Raw genomic sequence first — 10,702 nt, forward strand, 5'->3', positions numbered from 1 at the left:
AGGATGCTCTCTGTAACACTATTTATTGTAGCTCCATACGGAAAGCAAATCAAATATTGACTGGCTGTAAAAGGGATCAATGAACTGGTTCTCTTTCCACAATGGAACATGACACAGAGATAAAAATGAACTTAGGACAACTGCTCACACATCAAGGATGAATTTTAGAATATATTGAGAAAGAAAGAGTAAGCCTGAAAGGCAAAAAATACACAAGGCTTTCTTAAGGGAACCACTGACCAAAACCATCTGCCCTGACCAGGCACAATAGTAGCCACTTGCATGAATTATCCTACAACAGGAGGTTCTGGTAAGGAACACGGCACTAACAAGTTACCAGCAACTCGAAGAATTTGGGAAACATCGAAAGCAGAGAGGAAACACCAGTCTATACCAACCTCCCAGAATCCTTCTCGCTGGAATCCATCTTGGCTGAGCAATGTAGGCACCTCCAGGAAGGACCCTGGATCAGAGTGATTGGCCAGAGACAACCCGGAAACTAACTTCATTACCATAAAACCAGTGACTGCGAGCCACGTGGCAGAGCAGGTCTCCTCGGTTCCTTTACCCTGCTGCTTTTTCCCCAGGCGCCGCTTCCCAATAAAATCTCTTGCTTTGTCAGCACGTGTGTTTCCTCCGAAAATTCATTTCCAAGTGTTAGACAACAGCCCACTCTCAGGCCCTGGAAGGGGTCCCCTTTCCTGCAACAGTTTGATTCTATTTGCATAAAGTTCAAAAGAGATGAAACAAACTATTTTTTAGGGATGCATGTATATGTCATAAAATTATAAAAAAAAGCAAGCAAGGAAATTACCACAAAATTCAGGATACAGATTCTCTGTAAACTTGAGGGAGAGGTCCGTGACTGAATAGGAAACACAGGGCAAGGATGGGGATGGAGGCTTTGAGACTGTTGGGAATATTCTAGTTCTTGACTTAAATAGTGTTACACAGGTTTTGATTACTAGTAATTGATGAAACTTCATGTTTATTTTGTATGACTTTTATGTATGTTTTAAAAATCATTCAATAAAAATTTTAAAAACAGAATACATAGGAGGCAGAAGATAAACTGGTAGAAACAAATTGAAGTCCAAATATATTAGTAATTCCAAATTAATGGTATTAAACTTTCTACATTAAAAAATCAACTATATATTTTTTCTTCAAGAGATACTTCAATACAAATAAACATGAAACATTTGAAATTATAATGTTGGAAAAATACAAAAATTGCAAATTATAATAAAAAGTTGGAAAATATATTTACATCATATAAAATAGACTTTCAAAACCAAAGTATTATTAGTGACAAAGTTTATTACTACACCAGAAAGTAACACAATCTCAAGATGGTGTGAACACAAAAGAAAACCAAACATAAAAGAGACGAAAACAGACATTTCCACTAAAAAATAAATAGAAAATGACAACAATATAGTAAGAGGTTTCTATAAATTTCTTTCAACCCTTGACATTATAAGGGCAAATACAAATTAAAAGGAAGAGACTTAATTCTCCCTTTTGAAAATAAGGGAAGAGTCTGCTCCCTCCCTTATCTTAGAGCTTTCACTTTAGAAAAGAAAATGTAAGTTCTTTTTCTTTCTCTTTGAAATGTATGCAAATCTTTTTAAAGCTGCATAAGCCTCTTTTCAGCTTTAAGATTCAGGAATGTCTTTCTCAAGGACCTGGGAACTATTTCTTTGAAATGTAATCACTAGAGAAGAAAGGGCCCTTACTAGACCCCTCACTCCCAAACTACCTCCTGTCATGAAGAAGAGAAGTTTGTTTTTCCTTTGGTTAAAATCAGTTAGCTAATGCAGGTGGTCTCACAGTTACCAAGCAAATCTAGGATGACTCTGTGTGACACCTGGTCCTGTCAAGTCCTCTTACTTGGGGACTAGTTATTGTTTACCTTGAGAACACATATATAATGGGTTGTGCCTGCTTGGTTTGTAAAAGGGTCAGATTTTTTGTGTCTTTGCATATTCTCCGTGACCCCTGTGACGCACATCACTCTTACTTCAATACATATCTAATAATAGAACTATCTTCTTTCTCTTCTACCTTTGTGGAGGGATCTTCTGGGTGGATAGGAGATTTTGTTTTTAATTATATTTTCCCAATTATTTGTAAAATGTCACAAATCAGTAAAGGTAGAGAAGACTGGAACAAGATAAGTAATAAACTTGATTTGATGAATACACATAAATAACTACACCCAATATCAGAGAACACATATTTTCCCCAAGCCAACATATTATGCTCACAAAATATCTTTGCAAATAAAAAGAAACAATTACCATAAAGGTGAGATTTTCTGGCTGTAGTGGAATTAACTAAGAAAGAAATACCAAAAACTGGATTAAAAATGCCTACAGATTTAGAAATTTATGTTACACGCTTATAAATAACACATACACCAAAGAAGAAATTATAGTAAAAATAATATAGTTAGAGCTGAATTTTAGTGAAAACACTTCCTATCAAAATGTGAGGTTCAGTGAAAGTGATTTTTAAAGGGAAATGTATAGCTTGTGGAAGTAAATGAAGCAAACCACATGAGGACAAGCACAGATTATTTATCCAGAGTTTGCTGTAGCAATGAAGTCAGCTACTGTCACCTGCATTTTGGTAGAGACTCAAACACAGGAGAAAAGTGGGACAGATTTACAGTGACCCTATAATCTTTGCCTACTGGCAAAATGAATCCAAGGGAAAACAATAGTAATATATCATAATGACATTAAATTTATGACAGAAATGCAAGTCAGTCGACAATTAGATAATATGTAAATAAAATTAGATGCGAAAAAACAATATGATCAACTCAGATAATTATGGAAAGAGCAATTGGAAAAAAAAAAGAAAACCCTCATTAATGATATAAACTATTCAACAACTGAGACAGTAGGGACTTTCCTTACCTACTATAAATCTCCAGGGAACATTGTGCTTTTCACGTTAAATCACTAATAACTTTTCTTTAGTATCAATAATAAGACTAAGAGGCTCACATTTACTATATAATATGGCATTGGAGATATAAGGATTAAAAGTATAAAAACCAAACTCATATGTATAGGAGACATAATATAAAAACAATTAGAATATACATAAGGATGCTCAGAAAAAATAAAGGATTTAATAGGGTAGGTTTATATTAGGAGCAATATATAAAAGTAATTGCTTATCTATTCACTGACTACAAATATTCAAAAACATGACTTAAAAAAATAAAGAAAAATAAATAAAGAACAAGGATATATTGTACAGCACAGGAAAATAGAGCCATTATTTTATTATATTGTAACTTTAAATGGAGTATAATTCATAAAAGTATCAAACAGCTATGTTGTATAACCTGAAACTAATATAACGCAAATCAAATTTACATCAGTTAAAGAACAAATAAAAAAGTAATTAGAGAAAACTAATTAAACACTGTGTGTAGATTTTCCCTAATCAGCATGGCCCAGAATTAAGAGATTCTTCATACTATGGGTTAGCAATACACTTTCAGAGTCTCAATTATTGACAGTAAAGTTTACTACAAGGTTTCTTGATGCCAATTAAGCAGTATCAGTAAAAATTAATGATACACATACTTTAAGACCCAGCCATTTCACATATAAAGATTTATTATATAGAATTCTTTCTACAAATACATAGTAATATGTGTACAGATATATTTATTTCAGTATTATTTACAATGGATAAATAATAATATTATAACAACAGAGTAAGTTTCAACATTCAGGATATCTGACTAGAATTTGGCACATCTAACAACAGAATACCATTCAACAATTACATACACTCACACCTGTTAGAATGGCTTTTATCAAAAAGACAACAAATAACAAGTATTAGTTGAGGAAGTGTACAAAAGGGAACCCTCATGCACTGATGGTGGGAATGAATATTAGTGCAGCCACTGTGGACAACAGTATGGAGATTCCTCAAAAAAATTAAAAATAGAACTATCATATGCTTCAGAAATTCTACTGCTGGGTATTTATATGAAGAAATTGAAAGCATTAATTTAAAAAGATATATGCACCCCTTGTGTTTATCAAAGCATTATTTACAATAGACAAGATATGAAAGCAATCTAAGTGCCTATCAGTAGATGGATGGATAAAGAAGATGTGAGATTTATATATATATATATATATATATATATGTGTGTGTGTGTGTGTATATATGTATATATACACATATATATATAATATATACATATACAAAAGAGTATTACTCAGCCATAAAAAAGAGTGAAATCTTACCATCTGTGACATCATAGGTGGACATAGAGTATATTATGCTAAGCTAAGTAAGGCAGACCGAGACTGTATGATTTCACTTATATGTGGAATCTAAGAAACAAAACAAATGAACAAACAACAAAACTGAAATAGAATTATAGATACAGAGAACAAATGGTTGGTTGTTGGATGTGGAGGGGGTTAGGGGGAAGAAAAAAATAGGTGAGGGAGATTAAGAGGTACAAACTTCCCACTGGAAAATAAATGAGGTGTATGAAATGTACAGTGTGAGGAATACAGTCAACAGCTCTGGGAGATCTTTATTTGGTGACATATAGTAACTAGAATTATCCTGGTGATCGTTTTGATATGTATAGAACTATTGAATCACTATGTTGTGTAACAGGAACTAACATAATGTTGTAGGTCCATTACCTACAGACAAAAACTCACAGAAAAAGAAATCAAATTTGTGGTTGACACAGGTGGAGGGTGGAGGAGGGAGGGATTGGATGAAGGTGATTAAAAGGTACAAACTTTCAGTTATAAGATAAATCAGTACTAGGGATGTAATATATCACATGATGAATATAATTAACACTGCTATATGTTACATGCAAGTTGTTAAGGAGGCAAATCCTAACATTTCTCATCAAAAGATTTTTTTCTATTTCTTTAATTTTGTATCTATAGGAGATAATGGATGTTCGCTAAATGTATTGTGAACATGATGCATGTAAGTCAAATCATTATGTTCTACACTTTAAACTCGTACAGTTCTGTATATCAATTATATCTCAATAAAACTGGAAGAAAAAATACAAAAAAAAACCCTCCAATACATCTATCCTCCCCCTTAAAAATAGAGGATTAGGTACATTTCCATCATTAGCAACTCTACTGTGTCTTAAGTTTCATCATTTACTGAAAAAAAAAAATCCTGTGTTAGGAGAACCTGTCAATATTTTTAATGCCACTGATAATGTGAAACTATTGACGATTTATACCTCAGCTCAGCTTAAGCTTCTGTTTCCCTGGATTTTGTAGGATGACAAAAATTAAAAAAATCATCTGGCAAAAAACCCTCAAATATGTACATGATTTTTGTATGGCAAAATATCAAATTTTAGAGCATTTATTGAATATGACGATATAAATTATATGTATGTACCCATTATATGTATATATATTATTTTCACAAAAGGTCATAATAAAGTGTATATCATTCTAATATTTATGCTTTGCTAGTTAAACACAGCAAAGCATCTGGAAAACTACCCTTATATTCTTATCAGAGGTCAGCTTTAGAAAGCAGGATTAATCATGGAGATATTTATGTTGTACCATTGTGTTTTGGAAAAAACATTGATATTACAATTTAAATTATATGAGGAAGAGAGAAAAATATAATTTTAATAGTAAATTATTATGTACATGATTTCATAAGGGAATTCAAGTGTCAAAAAGAGCTCTTGAGAAATATTCCTGTTGTAAAGGGGATCAAGAATAGAAAATATGCAGAAGCACTAGATAATATCATGCACACAAAAATCATGAGATAGGGAAAATATGAAGATATAAGAAGGGTGATTTCCTAATTTTCCTAAGTGTAATTTGCTTTTGGATGTTGATAATTAAATAAATGTTTTAAATAAACAAGGCACAATCAGAACAAATGTCATTGATTATTACCACAAAGGTAATGCATCTGCAAAATTTTAAGGATAAAGTTTTAAAATTTTATATTACAGAACAATTTATTTCAATTAGATTGATTGTTTTCTTCTGAAATTTAGTTTATATTTCAAAATATTGAATTTTATTTCACAAAACCTGCTGAACATCTGACAGAGAGAGAGAGTGTGTGTGTTTTGAGCCCTACTAGAGGGAGATAAAAATTCTAGATAATATTTAACTAATTTCATCATACTTTTTACTAAAATAATAATAAAACATTGCCAATTATGGCTTATTATAAAAACTAAACATGATTTAATATGAGGTTTTATCTATGCATATATCACATTTCAAATGTCCTCAAATGAACACTTTTCCTAAACTATCAGTATCAATAAAATCATGATGCAGTTAGTAAGAGCAACATAAAACTGCTACTGTCAATTTTGTGATGATAATAATGTTAATGTTAGTGTTATGACTGTCTAACAAAAACATTCAATATTCTAACAAGCAATCTGTTTAAGAGCCATTTGAAAAAGAAGTGTATGTTTTGGCTGTTGTTCAAAAGCCATCTTTCAACACCTTCCGGTAGAATTGAATGTTTATTGACTTGGAAGAGAACGCTAGGAGCAAAGGGCTCTCTCTTTTAAGACAGGCTACATATTTATCTCTCTTAGTGCCATAGAAGAGAAAATTATGTGGACAAATGGACAATTCTGAGATAAAAATGTTTCAGAAAAGGTAAACTCTGAGGACATTTTAGAAACATTTATCCAATTTATTTATCCTTATTGTCCTCCTAATATATGCATGTAAGTTAATATAGTTAAATGTAAAGTTAAAATAAGTTTATATATAAGTTAAATGTCATGCAAATTAAAATAATCTATTTCTATATGACAGTGCTCTCTCAAATTTTCAAGTAAATTTTGTAAGGGCTAAGAAAAACAGTGTTACATATCTAAAAACTAAATAATCTTCCCGTAAATATAAACTAAAAATGTGAAGTGTGACCTTTTAGTGGTAGTGGTACATAAAAGTGGATATTACAAAAATTATGTTTTTAAATCAAAAAGTCATATGGTAATTAAACTTCAGAGAAACCTCAAAAGAAAAATAGTGATCATATGAACAGGTGCTCCAAATATAGTACAATGAGTTATATACTATCCAGGAATATATATTTAGGGATGAATAATGTCTATTTGCATTGTAGACTTAAAATCAATATGGGAAAACAGGCTGAAATGACAAAGGTCTATACAGGGAAGGAGCCAGAAATCACTGGAGTGAGATAAAAAGATGAAAAAGTAGGATTTCAGAGTTTGAGACAGCAAAATGAATCAGTTTTCCATATTTCTAAAATGACTTACAAAATAAAAAATATAGAGAAAATAGGGAAAGGTACACATTCTATCATGATAGAGAACACTTTCCTAGACATTAAGAATGATTGTTAATTTTGAAAAATTATACTAAGTCCTGAGCAAGATAAATAAAACAAATCTGTATCGAATGAACATAATAAAAGGGGAGGACCTCAAAGAGCAAAGAAACATACCAACTAATACAGTTGGAAACTAAATACTTCACCCCTAAATAAATAGTGAACTAAAGAGGAAGTCACAATGAAAATGCACACAAAATGATACCAGAATACTACAAAACCTGTGCAATTCCACATGTAAAAAAAAGAGAGAAGAAAATACACTGAATGTACATTAGTTAAGGACTCAACTTCATAGCTGAGATCTTTGGAGTATATTTAAAGGAAGCAAAGATTAATAAGATATGAGGTGAAATAACAATGCCTGAAACGTTTGTGTGTTTTAGTTACCTCATTTTATTTGCATGTCCTTGTTCGGGAAGTTTCTGGGATACAAAGTTTAAGTTTATAGCACAACATAAATGGCAACATAAACAAATTTCTTCACTTTAAATTATAACATTACCTAAAAGAGCAACAAAAGATATCATACATAGTCATGGTTTGAAGTTTCACTACCTTTGTTTCGTGTATTTGGCACCAGAGATAATTTTAGTGAAATATTCTATTTACAAAGAAAGAAGTAAAATGATTATAATATATACTCCTGAACAAAATAAATGCCTAATATAATACTTCAAATAGTTCACATCTTAAGTATGGTATTTCAAAATGAACAAAATCACCAAATGTTACATTATTAGTACAAATATTGCAGTTGGAAATGTCACAATTCTGACATTAGAGTTTGTCCCAAAGATAAGAATACTAGTTTACTTTGTATTTATGTGTATACGTATTTTATGTGTTTTCTTTTCCTGTGTTTTTTTTTTTAGTTGAGATATCGACACATAACATTGTGCAAATTTAAGGCATACAATTTGCTGATTTGTTACATTTATACACTGCAATATATGATTACCACCACAGCTTTAGCCAAATCCTCTATCACATCGCATCATTATCATTTCTTTTTTTGTGGTAAGAACAATTCAGTTCTAGTCTCTTAGCAACTTTAAAAATAATAGTTTTAATTTGGCCTGATTCAATCCATTGACCTAAACTTCATGCTTTGTGTGTGTGTCACACACACAAGGGTATGATGATTCAATAAAAAAAATATTCCAATGTTACAGATAAAGCTTAGTGTCTCTAAATTTAAACTTCTTAAAAGCTCAATTTCAACTCCTCCTTCCTTGAATAAAGAATAAGAAGTGATTAAACTGTTCAAGTACACAATCAACTGACAAACAACAATCTACACGGCACATTCAGGAAAGTGATAAATCTCAACATAACACAGATACTAAAATTAGCCTACTTGTGAGTAATTGTTTAACATCTTGTAAATACAAACGCAGTTACTAATTTTGCCTGCCCTTTCTGATTATGGGCTTTGAATAAAGACATTTCAACCTTCTATTAGAGAAAAATACTTTACATTTTGGATTATGAGGGACATTTAAAAATTATAATGTTAGAATTTTTAAACAAATGATAAATGCTTATTTTAAAAATAAACTCACATGATAGAGAAGAATGCAAAGACTGAAGTATCACTTTAAATGTCACCATCAAGAACATCTGTCAGCATTTGCCAAATATTTCATAAATCTAAATAAAATAAATATATTTCATAAATTGGTATGAGTTACAAAAAGAGATATGAGTGAATTGAAAAGAAGAACACAATTAAATTTTAGCAAATTAAAAATCAACAGAATGAAAAGACAGCCTATGAAATGGGAGAAAATATTTGCAAAGCATTGATCTGATAAGGGGTGACTGTCCAAAATATGTAAGAAACTCATAGAGGTCAATAGCAATAAAGCAATAACTAAAAAATGGACAGAGTACTCGCATAAACAAATTTTCAAAGACATATAAATGGCCAACAAATACGTGAAGAGATTCTCAACATCAATAATAACATCAGCAGTTGTCAGAAAAGTGCAAATCCAACCACAGTGCGATATCACTTCACACCTGTTAGAAATGTAAAGTTACACCTGTTAGAATGGCTATCATCAAAAAGACAAGAGATAAGAGGTGCTGGTAAGGATGTGGAGAAAAAGGAACTCTGATGCACTGCAGGTAAGAATGTGAGATGGTCCAGCCACTATGGAAAACACTATGGAGGTTCATCATAAAGTTAAGAATAGAACTACTGTATGATCCAGTAATCCAACTTCTGGGTGTATATCCAAAGGAAATGAAACCAGGATCTTGGACAGACAGCTGCACTCACATGTTTGTTGCAGCATTATTCACAATAGCCAACATATGAAAACAAAAGGTCTCTCTACAGATGAATAGATACAGATGTTTTACACACACAATGGAATATTATTCAGCCATGAGCAAAAAGGAAATCTTGCCATTTGTGACTACATGGATGGACCTTGAGGGCAATATGCTAAGTGTCATACGTCAGAGAGAAAAAGACAAATATTGTATGGCATCACTTTAATAATCCAAACTGATAGTCTATCCTCATAGAAGCAGAGGATAAAATGTTGGTAGCCAGGGGCTGAGGGGTGGAGGAAATGGGAGATGTTAGTCAAAGGACACAAATTTCTGGTTATAAGTTGAGTAAGTTCTGGGGATCTAATGTGCAGCCTGGTGACTGTAATTAACAATACTATTATATAATTGAAAGTTTCTAAGAGATTAGATCTTAAATGTTCTCACCACACAAACACACACACACAATGGTAGATACACAAGGTGATGGAAGTGTTAACTAACCTTATTGTGGTAATCATTTCACAATATATAAGTATCAAACCCTCATATTGTACACCTTAAACTTATACAATATAATATGTCAGTTGTATCTTGATAAAGCTGGGAAAATATTTTAAATAAAAATATCAACTAAAAATAAAATAAGCTCCAATCGACACAAATTATCGAATCAATAAACAAATGAGGGAAACAAAGGACGAATCTTCCTTGTGGAAGAATTCAAAGTAAAATGTATAGATACCATTCCCTTCAGGAGAAGGTGCTGAATTACCAGGCCCTCCTACTTCTCCACCTCCGCCCCCAGCCCTGGGTGAGGTAGACTCAGTGACTTGCTTCCAAAGAATAGGGTATGCAAAGAAAAATATACTAACTTTCGAGTTCAGAAATCTGGCAAAGGCTACTTTAAGCACATGGAATGTGGAATCCTGAAACGGATTCTGAAACAGAAAGAGGACACTAATAGAAAAGTGAAATCCAAATAATATCTAGAGTTTAGTTAATACTAATGTGTTAATGTCAGCTT

Source organism: Globicephala melas, chromosome 1 (genome assembly GCF_963455315.2).
Source record: "Globicephala melas chromosome 1, mGloMel1.2, whole genome shotgun sequence".
Lineage (NCBI taxonomy): Eukaryota > Metazoa > Chordata > Mammalia > Artiodactyla > Delphinidae > Globicephala > Globicephala melas.